The following is a 12,156-nucleotide window of genomic DNA, read 5'->3' as shown; positions in this document are numbered from 1 at the left end:
TAATGGCCTTGAGCAAATAAGCGAAACCTGAATTCATGGAAGCTTCGATCGGTTTCGGAGCCTAGGTAATCTAAAATTTTAGAATATTTGAGTTTAAAAAAAGAGGAAAGAAACAAAATTGAGGAAAGCAATTCGAGTAAGCCCTGTATTTGCTGTACCTACCCACGACTAACAGTTTCAAGTACGTCGACTAAGATTGTTTTGAAAGTGAAAGCATCACTTCCAATGAATATACTACAGGTGCTGATGGGAGAACTTTGTTGAAATCTATTTTGTGTTTTTAATGCTATTAGTTTGAAAACTATTGCGGGTGATACAAACAGCACCGTAGCAAAAGCACCGTCTTTCTTGTGCAAGGTTGGCACAAGAAAGAGATGAAATATATTGGCTGGGACGAACACAAGAAATCGTGCGAAAATATATAATGACAACGGCAACAATGAATCAATTCAGGCCAGACCCCCACGACAACCCTGCGGAAACTTAGACTCATGCATAGTGACAATCATGCACGCAAACCTTTTTTTGGCTAAATAGCAAAGTATTGTGTGCCGTTCTACTGAGCAACTGTCAGAAGGACTCGTGGCTAGGATTGATGCCAGAGAGCTAAAAAAAATAACCTATAACATAGATATTGTGTTGCTACACAGGTGTTAATCGAGTCAAAACACGAAGAAGCGAAGTTCTTAAAATCGATCTGAATTCCAATTTTCCCTGGATATATATGACACGTCATGCGTGTAGTGTATACGTAGCTCGATGAGGTTGTATTACTCTGAAACAAGAAGCTCTATTTACAATAATGTTACAATGTCATGCCATCTAAAACACCATGAATAAATTGTTTCCGAATGCGTTCGCGTTTGTTCTCTTCGAGACAAAAAGAAGCCCATTACATGCACAGCTTTGGTTTAGGCGTCAACTTAAATGACATTTTATTCAAAAAAATTAACACACACACACACACACACACTGATCCAGGTTCGAGGAGCAGGCAAGGGAAGACATAAATTCTGATTCTGTGATGCAGATTGGTTTCTCTTTCTTGCTGCATGCCTTAATCTTCTAAAACTTCGAAGGGCGCGAAAAAAGAAGCAAGTTTCTTAGTCGATCGTAGCTAACCACTTTCAAGATAATTGGCGACAAAGTTGCGTATGCCGTCCAGCACAACACCATGATGACAACGGTAGCCAAAGTCTTTCTTTGCAAGGCTCAGGCGAAAAGACGCGAGAAAGGGGTGCGTTGCTTAACTGGATCAGTCAGCGCATAATCAAGCTTACCCGATAGTCTTTTTAAAAAAATTTCTGTGGATTACATAAAAAGTGTACGTATAATGAAGTAATAAGCACCTACAACCAGATAAAAATACATTTTCAATATCTTTCGTTAAATTACGCTAATTAAAGAACGCTATCAAAGCGTTGCGCTTAACCACCTGTTTTCAGTTTTCTTCCGATGACTTCTCGTCTTTCCAGCTCCGCCATCAAATCCTGCAGTGTGCAAATAAATGAGTCTAATAATTACGTTTTTGCCAGTATCAATGTATTGTTTTGTTAAACTAAATTACATTACTAGTATTGATACTTCGCATTCATATGTACATTCGTTAGCTGCAAAGCATTAATTTGGCACCAGAAAGCGACATTCTTATGGGCGGTTGCAAGAGACAATTCGCTTTGCACCTCACTTCAACCGAGTCTACCTTAATTTCTTATTTATCACGCACTCAAATATGCATATTTAGGTGCAGTCGCTATCACTGCTTTTATTGATTTATTCTCGATAATTTTTTTTTGCGCTTGCCAAGGATACTGTATGTTTCTTGGTGAGTATTATTCCCCATTATGTAAGGAAGAAAACGGGCAGGATCTTGCAAATATTGTCGAAAATCTTCGAATGCTTTATAATAACTAGAAGGAAGTATAACGATATTTGGGTTCACCTAGGATTAAAAGCTGAAAACAGGTTTTCCTAGTAGAAAGTAATAATAAACAATAATAATATAAATATTGACTATATTTGATAGATGTGTTGATCAAATTAGGATCCACAGCGAGAATAATATTGAATAAGGCATAAGTATAAAACCAAGAACCATTATTGTGTCTCGTTTAAGAAGGGCAGCTATACCAGTAAACAGGAGAAAACTCATTCATTTTCTCCAAGGGCTAAAGTTTCTATGGTTCTGTGTAAATTCTAGTATCGTCGATTCTATAATCGTCCTTCATTCGGACCATTAGGCATATGAAGTACACTGTATAATGCTAACAAATTAATTAAAATATCAGAATTAATGAAAAATTAGAAATCTATGAGTTAAGTCTGGTAATCAAGCCTACATTAAATATTGCTTAAAAGTTGATACCATACGAGCCAACGCGAACGAAAACCCATCACCTAGGCACCTTTAAAATACTCAAAATCAAAAAAATAATTCTGTAAAGGAAATTCAATGAGATTGAAATAGAGTAAGTCCCTACCGGTTCAATGGTGGTCATGCACCTTTTGGATCAGTACATTGCATCATGACTTCAGCATTGTCACAGCACATCTAGTGCTTTCGGGGTGGAGGCTAATGGGAAAGCTGTGTGTTGCCTTTTTTCTTTTTTAATAGCGTAATATGAGTTTTCTTTCTTGAAATGCATGCCTCGGGCATTATCCGTTGCACAAATATGTCGAAAGCGCTCTGTAAAATTTCGGAACCTTGACTTCTATAAATACCTGTTAACAGATTTATTTTATCAACATACGGATAGTACTAGACTAGCTCCCTTAAGGCACATACATGTTGGAAAGTTAAGTGAGAGAAGAAGAAGGCACGGTTTCTTCAGGACATGTAGTGGACCCATAGCTATTCTGCATTCGCAATGTGAATTGGAGATCCAGATGTCAGAAAGATGCGATTCCACAATCACGGAAGGAAACACAGATAAATTACGTTTTTTTGGTACCGTACCAAAGTTGATTTATATATGTGCCAACAGTTATGGTATCATTAGCAGCGAGGGCTATACAATAAGACGAGTTGCCTTTGCCGTACGCTACCTAGAACAAGGAAATTAGGTGTTGATCATCAGTGTTCAATACACTGGCAAGGTAAGGTCTGATAGTGATCACTTTGCAAAACTCACGGCAGTTACGGATACAGAGCGCTTATTAGACATACGTTTATCAGTTTAGTATATCCATGCACATAGTAATACATGCTAAGCTGTACCGTGTGAAGATCAATCATCCTCATTCAGAGAATGCTGGAAGATATGGCTAAGGGATGTAGGTCCATGTTTCAACGACAAACTGCAATCAGCAGTTCGAAAGCTTTCAGCTTTTCGCGTATCCAAGTGTAAATAACTGAATAGGGTGACTTTTTCCAAATTAATTGCATTTACAAATCCTATGTTATTAAAAAAAAAAAGTACGGTTGGTGTAAAAGCTATGATAGGACTAGTCTCCTTATATTTGCTCGAAATATTCGCATAGTAAGTTCGTTTTTCCGAATCATTGCCCACTTGGGCACAGTTTCTTAACATAAATTGGTGATCTTTTCTTTTGAATTGGAAATTCACTATTCGGAAATTCCATAATGCTCCTCTTAAGGATTCATTTCTGATTTCATAGTACGTTCTTCAGACAGTCCTGTAACAGCTCAAACCGCGATTTCCGTTCGACGGGACTTATGAAGCTTCTTAATGTATTTGCTAATACAATATGTCTTATACAACAACTTACAGCCTAGGAAAACTGACTTACAATGCTAAGTACTTCCCAGTAGGTGGTTTCAACATAGAACACGACTCTAATAACCGAATACTCTGATTTGTGTTTCCAAAATGCTTAATTGTCCATGCTCGCGTATTTTGATTATCTTTCAGGCTGAGCTCCCCCACATAAAAAAAATTATAAGATAAGGTAAAGCTATCGTAGAGGAATAATGTTATTTTTTAGAATGTTATCAATGACAGGAAAATTATTTGTATTCCGTATCAACCTAATATAGAGAGATTGTATGAGAGAAACAAGCTTAGCAAACGTAAAAATAAGAAAATTAAATGTTCGTCCTCTTAATGGAGATTGTTCCTCAAAGTAAGCTAATTCAGGTTTATGAAATCTATGTCTATAGTCGTGATAATAAAAATGGCGTTCATGATTCGGTTGAAACCAGGGTTTATAAAAGTGAGGGGAGACGAATCCCCCCATAATATCCACCCAGATCATCTGTCGTAGTTGGGTCTGGAAGATTAAAAAAAATAATACATTTCTGCATAGCTCGTTGCACGCGTCAGTATATTGTTTAAGGCAAAGCTAAGATAAAGGAAAACTACTCTGCAAAAGAGCAGTTTTATTTGAGTTAACCCTTCGGCTAGGCAGACATATTTTGTTAGCTGCAATCGTAATCTATACATTGAGTAGGCTCCTGTTAGCCTACATTCAGTTCAATCGCACGCGTTTTGTGGTATTCAAATTGCTAATAACATTACACTTAATATTTTATGCTCGGCGCGGTTTGATGTACCCGTACTTTATTAGCAACTACTGAGCAAACGCTGAATTTTTTTTTTATAAGCAATGGAGAAACTTGTTAGGAGTTGTATTTTATCATAAATGTCAATAAGAAATTTGGAAATTTCTTTTAAAATATACATAGTCCGAAATACTCACAAGGGCACGTACAGATACGAAATGAAGAACGAAGTGAACTGGATAAAAGCGAACCTCAAGTCCTCCCAAAGATCGTAGTCATTTGGAATCCTTTACCAGTTTAGAGCAATTTGCGACACAGCTATTATACAATCCACATTCAGCAGGAAAAGTGCTAATGTAAGTGTTGCCAATGGTCCTCTAATGGTTAAGATGCTGAGATCGTAGCTGTTGCGTGAAGCACTCGCATTGTTTTGTGTAAGCGTAACGAAATGGGAACGAATTGCTGTCAGTCGGTGTTTAGAGCTCAAAAGTATACGGACTTGCAAATGAGATGGCTGGCTATCGAAAAAAACTTAGATATCGTTTTGAAGGGTCGGGCGTGATCGAGGTAAAGCTTTGATGAATTCGCAACAGAGGAAGAAAAAGAAAGGTTGGAGAAGTCTAACGGGTGAGTCCCAAATATTTGATGGGATTTTGACTCTATCCGTCTTCACCAACCATCTTTCAGTTCTTTCAAACAGTCACAAAACCTTCTTCTCTTGACAAGCCAAAATTCGTCATGTCCGCCGGGTGAAGTGGAGGGATAAATCATATTGATTAAGAAAACTGAAAACAGAGCATCGAATCAAGAATCGCAGAAAAGTTGTAAAAAAGACATGACGAGAACAGAGTTGACGTGGTGTTGAAATAATGAGACTTTTTGTGCCTACTGATTGAGTCCGTGTGAAGTAGCTTTAAGTATGGTTAAATTCCAAAGAAACCGGCTGTCTACCAATAAGGATAGCCATACTGTGGCGTCGGAAGCACTGTTGCTCCTTAGAATATATTAATACTCCCTGAACAACTAATCTTGTCATATATCCGGTTCAATTATTGGCATACGCATGTAGTATAGTGTTGCTAGTTGTATTGTATTGCTGGCGGCAAACTGGCTGTTGACAATGGTGCAACACGCTACGCATAAGCGTGATGCATTTTGTATTTATATTGCGCGATATTCGGCAGGAGAGTCTTGACTTTCGCCATTCAGTGCCAGCGGACTTCACCCTGAGTTTTAGAGAGAATTTGTTGAAAACAATATCAGCGTAGTGTTCGTGCCCTAGCTTGCCATTATATGTTGTAACAGATACATTCACAGTTGAATACAATCAGTGCATTTCACAGATCTTGGCGGAAAGTTAAATTTAAATTATAACATACTGTTATTAATACTAATGCGATTTTACACATGTTGTGCTGCATAAACTGATCTCTAAATTGTTTATTTGGAAAATTCTAAATTTGGACACTGAGTTAAAGCCATATTTTTGATCACGAAAAGATTAACTATGTCGTAGCTTATCGGTAAAAGAATCCATTTTTTGAACAAAATGTTTAAATCTTGCAAGCCATTAAAGAGTTCTCAAAGGTTATTCCATATATTGTTATATTAACTTCACTAGTAATCCTATAACCTCAGTTAGTTCTTTTTACTTTAGTAGTCATCTATATTCTCTAATCAATAACTCATAAGCCGCATCTTTGAATAGCAGCCCTCTAAAACATTTTCATTACTTGGAACTCAATGAGGCCATATCAACAACTTCCCTTCGAGTGGATAAACAGCGTTATAATGTTTTCGAGGGCCCTATGCGAAAAATGTTTCTAGATTGGATTATAAAATCCTTTTAACAAAGGTGCATTTTTTATGTGGAGAAAAGTCAGAAATGTTATTAAAAACCTTTTTTAAATAATTGTATATGTTCTATTTGGAGATTGTGTTAAGAAACGCATGCTTTACGTTTTTGATGACTATAGACTTTTCCTTATGAATGTGTAGTGGCTGAAATGCGCGTAATAGAGCTTTTAGAGATTGGAAACTCCACGGGGTCAATTGGTAACCGAAAGAGTGGGACAGCTTTCCTTGTCTAGTCTAGTAATAATTACTCTTAAACGATAAGTGTTTCGTTACTGAAATCATGCACCAGTAGGCTACAAGAATTTAGAGCTTTAATAGAGGCTAACTGCTCCCTGAGGAATAAGGGAAGGTTAACAGAGGGTATTTAAAACACGTTTTATCCTATCTCGCTATTTTATACTGCTACCCTTTCACGCACTATTCGACCAAGCATGACGGTTTAGCAACAGCCTGTGTAGCTGTTGTGAAGTAAAGATACCGTCCGATTCGGTATCGCAATGGCACCGCGAGCGTGACTAGTTCTGATAGGTGGTCGTGTCAGCAAGGATCAAGCAAACTGTGCGCTTTAGGTTTTATTTTGTACCTGAACATTACGAATTTCTCTTCGAGCGTAGGTTTCAGCTTGCAGCCATTCTCCCTTCCACTAGGGGAACGGGAATAGGAGAGGGTATAGCTACTTGCAGGCCTATCTTGGGGTTTGCAAAAGGCCAAAAGTGGGGCTAAAGGGCGAAGGACAACGACAACAAGGGGGCGCGAGGGAAGGCAGCTATAAAGCGAGCAGCATCCGCTTCCCTTGTCTTCTCGCGCAGACAGCGAGGTACAGTGGTTCCCCACTGGCTTGTTGTTCTGCTTGTCAACGTGCGTCTCCTATATTTAACCTTCTTCTGCCGAATTTTTTCGCACCATGTTTTGGCCATTTTTAACTATTGTTATTAATCCTTTTTGTTAATAGTGATCATGGTGCTGCGTCGTTCTGACAAAAAGACGATTCACACAAAAATATGACGGAATGAACCAAGTTGTACTGTCTACTTCATGGAAGTGTTCCATATAAGCTCAAGCTCACTTGTGTAGTGGTTATTTTATTGCAATGCGTAACTGCTGGCGTTAATTACTTTTAGCAAGAACATTTGAATAAAAGTGGTACCTAGAGGTGCTGTCCAATTATGTACAACAACATTTATAATCGTAATTGTTGGTCTAAGTTGTACTTCCAGTAGTCACTCCCTAAGGAACGAACTTGCCTCAAACTTAGGAAGTGCAAGTACAGGTTAAATTATCATTTTGAAATGACTATCAATTGTACTAGTCATTCGCTTAAACGATTTACTTCTTTGTAATGATTTCTATGCATTGTGAAAGTAAACATAAATAAAATTAATAATATTGAAACTGCGTGAACAGAAGGCGGAAAGTAATCCTCTAGGCTCTCTTATTGTTTTTAATTTTTACCTTTGTTTCTGCATACATTTTCTTTATTCCTTTGGTCGCTCATTTAATTTTCTTTCAAGAAATCGTTGCTTGGGCGTCTCTAGGAGCTTGTAAAACAATGCCTCACGACTTGATGGCTTCAACAGAACCGCACGGAACACGTTGTCTTACCAAAAGTGACGATCACCTAAGACGGAAGACCGAAACTTTTTCGCTAGAAAAGAACCAAGACGATTCCAATTTAGTTTTTGTTCCAGCAGTTGGGATAGAAAATAGGTAATGGAGCAAGGATCCAATGAGAATTTAATGTGAAGGAAATCCTTTATTCAAGAATCAGTGACCTATTACGAGGTCAGTGGTGCTCTTTTCGATACGAAATGTTTGTGGCCTATCTTAGATATAAACAGAAATGAGGCCTAAAAATAAGAAGACATTACTATGTGTATTCATAAATTTAGTTGTTATGGCGGTCAAGATACTTGTCTGTATACTTTTTACTAACAGATTCATAGACCTCTGCGATTTACGAGCACAAAAACTAAAACTCTTACTACTGATATGTCTTCAAACCGTACGACGAACTTGATATGCCATAGGCTTTTCATACTTCTACTATGCTTTTAACTTCCAGTAAAGGTTTGGTCTTATTAACCTTTTTAATAGTATTCATCAAATAGTCTAGTTGGTAAATTAGAGTTTCAAAACCTGCTTTCTTAAGACGTATGCAGGTTTCAAAGCTAAAGCATTAACCGTCTTAGTTAGTGTAAAATACATGGTGAAAAATTTAACAACAATTTCTCAAAAATCACATTGGCTAATAACTGGATGTATGGCTGCGTCGGATACCCTCTGACCAGAGATTAATTGTCTGGTCGATATTTATAAAAAATTATATTGACAAACAGATCGGGTCTTTATTTTAGTAGTATGAAGCAACCAACATTTCTGTAACAAAGTCATAGCGGTACAGTCACTGGTATACCATAGCATATAATCTAAATGTGATGTTTAGTATCCCCGTTGTAACTCCTTTTTGCTTTGACCTGTTTTCGCCCATATCCGGTTGTTTTCGTAGGTGGGCATTGTTCTGGTCGTAACACAACGGACAACGGCGACGCACCGATCGTAAGCAGGATAGCCGTTAGTCCGATATTACTGATGCGGCTGTTCTTGATTAGGCACTTCTCGTTCCTTAGATATGCGAACAATTTTTCGTTATCTGGCTCTTTGAAGACCTATCTGAGTTGGATAGGTGTTACTGTTTAGAGCCAGTCTTTCTGTCACTGCTAAAGTCTCTGTTTCTTCGAATCCCTTTTTGTGTTGTTGTTTATGTTCGTAAACAGCTGTGGCGAGGGTACCTTTGTGTCTTTCCCCTTTCTTGACATAGATTTGTTGCGGGTTGACACTGTTGGTGTAGGCTCAGCGGGAAGGATCGGTTCAATAAAGGGCTGGTTTCAGGAGAGTTCGGGGTGGTTTGATACCATCAAAATAGTGATACGCCTACTAAAATACCTATCCTATTGTGACAGTAGCATTCACTTACTTTTGTACTCCTCAAATAGTATCAGCGAAAACAGCAGATCCCCAATGGTCCCTTAACTCTCCGAGGACACTTTTTCCGATAGAGCGGCAGCCAAACGCCCTACTTCATGCTTCTCTTTGTGGTCAGCAATCCTAGTTTCCTGAATTACAGCCTGGGAAATAGCACTGCCATCGTTGTGTCTTAAGGAAAACGAGGTTAAACTCTTGAGACGGTAGCGGAACAACCGCTAAAGAGCAGACAACAAAAACTAGTAATACAGTAGCAGGGACGCTCGAAAATAATACCTGCGATAAAATTTATGGAGACGAAGGATAGGGTAGCAGTGATGTAGCCCATCGTACATGCATGACATTTTTCCTAACTTCTGTATTTGTTCCTGCAGGAATCGGTGTCCCGTGGTTTGCTTTAAATAATCGTCTCACAACAGCAGTATTTCGTTAAAAATCACTGCCAGTGATAGGGTAGTATCTTTGGAATTTACGTGAAGGAGATTTAAAAAAAACTCGAAACACTGATCGATGAAAGGAAAGTTTACTATTAATAATGATTGAATATCTTCAAATTTAGTGTGCGTCAATTTTACGAACACGCCTTGAGATAGGAATATACGCTATCGTAGACCTTCTGATATATTATTATATATTACACCCAACTGCAACCACCCAGCTCCGATTCGGAAAGTTTATTTGGATTGGATTTTACATTTACGCTTGAGAATAACTATTGACCACAGCATAAAATCTGATACCGTAAAAGGAGCTTTCACAGCGTTTTCATATACGTACAAGTAATACTAAAAACTATTTTTATTGTTGTCTTTAATGTCATCTTATTAAAAAATTGGGAGAATCAAGAATGACAAGCCTTGTTTGCAACTTAATATGTGCTTGTTGAGTAAAGGGGGTAATTTGAATTTGGGAATAATAATTAAATGAACAAAAAGTATAGTAGATAAAAAAGTAAGATCAACAGAACAAGTAAATAAATTATGGATGAGCTTGATGATTTTTCCATAAAACCTTACCGCCCCGTTGCACGTGGGAGCAATGGGGAAGGTTAGTACAACTACAGCTAAGTATTTTTCTGGTATAGTTTTCCCACTCATTTATTCGCCATTTTCGTTCCAACGCGTCCTTTTCGTCTTGGTAAATTTAAAATGATTAGAGTTGGACAAAAGTAACCGAAATACATTTGTTGTTCGTCCGTACCTGTTGTGACCTGCCACCCCGGTTGAACTTCTAACCTCTCGCCATTGATAGATATTTTTTAGTTCACTTACCACGAAACTGTTGTATATTACTCTGCTCATTTTCTATATGTGTTCACCATTTTTTTTAAACGAAGCGTTACGCCATTTCCCCTTATCTCATGCCCATTCTCTCGGTAGTGGTAGCTGAGCCACTAAAGTCATCTCAATGCCGAACAATGTGTAACAGCTTCTTCCAAATACTCGTTGTGCCCTTCATTCTGATGGCGAAAACGTACTCCTCCACAGAGCCGACTATCCCTCGCACTCCGAGGACGTTCCTCGCTTCTGAGATGACCGGCGCCCGACTGGCGGCCGCCAGCTCAGCCATACTTCAATGGCTGGCTGTTCATCCCGAACAGTCGGCGACTGGTGGTGAGTTCGCTACGACGAGTGTGTAGAATCTGTGGGAAGTTGGTGCAATATTCCAAACAAACCCGAGAGCTATCTTTCGCATATGCAGTGGGACTTTCAGTGTGCTCCAAACTAGGCCCGACCTAGGTCTCCCTTGATGGCTTTCATGAGAAAATCCGTCGAATGTATGTATCTAGAGATAGCGGTCAAGGAGCATATTGACTTTAATGTATTTAGTAACAAATAATTTGAATTTAAATCGATATTTAAATTATTACTTATGACACCGTGTTAGTACTAACACCAAGTTAATATATTTGCCCGAAGTTGGTATGTCTTTCTTTCTTGAGGCAATGCCACTTCCTATTCTGTGACTTTGGTCTTCTTGCATCTTCTTTCCAGTTTGATATATGTCTATATTGAATTGTGAAAGCTCCCAAAAAGATGTAGCTAAGGAACAAGTAAATAGAATATAACATCAATGAGGAAGCATCGGTGTCATTAGCTAGCAGCATTAATTAGCGTTCTTGTTTATGCCCGTTTTTTTATTGTATCGCTACGTCCTAGTTCCATTTGTCTTCAGTCATAGAGGTCAACATTGCTGTCTACGTTGATAGCTTGGGACCGCAATAGATTTCATTAAGGTAAATTCGCACACTTCTCGCTTGCGACTTCTGTACTGTTTACTAAGCTCTCAGTGACCACAGGTGGCTCGGGACAAGTTGTCCTTGCATAAAAGAAAGGAGTCTGAAGACGATATGCATACTTCCATTTTGGTGTGTATCAACCATTAATGTGCCTATTCAATAGCAGATACCAAAACTCGTTTTCTATTGAATGCGCAACGGAACTCAACTGGTCTTGTAATTATTTAAAGCCCTAGATATATTAGGGCAACTTATAGAGAGCTAATGAAGAAAACTTTTCTTTTATCTAATAGAAACAAACCTAGAACTTGGAGATTGTAAAACAATGCCGATTCGATAGAGCTTGCTGAACAATCAGTCATCATCGATGTGAAACAAGGTAGTGATAAAAGTGGACTCAAATATTGTTTTCCTGCTGAACCATCGGCTCGTTTGTTTGGGTGACGCCTAAACAGAAGATCACGAAATTATTAATATGGTACTATGACGGCGACATCCGACAAGGCTTACATTGTGTTGCCTTTCACTTACAAACAACGTGAATTATTAGAGTCGGTATTATGTAGCCGCAGCTGAAGAGTAAGCCATAATGTATTTTATTTCTATCAAATGAGTC

General features: G+C 38.3%; 1 protein-coding gene and 1 long non-coding RNA gene across 2 annotated transcripts in view; one reads left to right on the top strand and one right to left on the bottom strand.

The window, feature by feature from the left end:
• Nucleotides 1-12,156, top strand: part of mbl (splicing regulator muscleblind) — a 155,780-nt gene that overhangs the window by 76,280 nt on the left and 67,344 nt on the right. The gene's annotated exons all lie outside the window — the stretch shown is intronic.
• Nucleotides 6,879-9,269, bottom strand: LOC111262331 (uncharacterized). Its single transcript, XR_002681534.2, has 3 exons — nt 8,733-9,269; nt 7,772-7,964; nt 6,879-7,292 (listed from the first exon to the last, which is right to left on the bottom strand). It is a non-coding gene; the product is annotated as an uncharacterized LOC111262331 (long non-coding RNA).

The sequence above is a fragment of the Varroa jacobsoni genome, unplaced genomic scaffold (assembly GCF_002532875.2).
Source record: "Varroa jacobsoni isolate VJ856 unplaced genomic scaffold, vjacob_1.0 scaffold_650, whole genome shotgun sequence".
Classification (NCBI taxonomy): Eukaryota; Metazoa; Arthropoda; class Arachnida; order Mesostigmata; family Varroidae; genus Varroa; species Varroa jacobsoni.
Note: the sequence above shows the minus strand (reverse complement) of the source record. Positions and strands in the feature narration are given on the sequence as shown.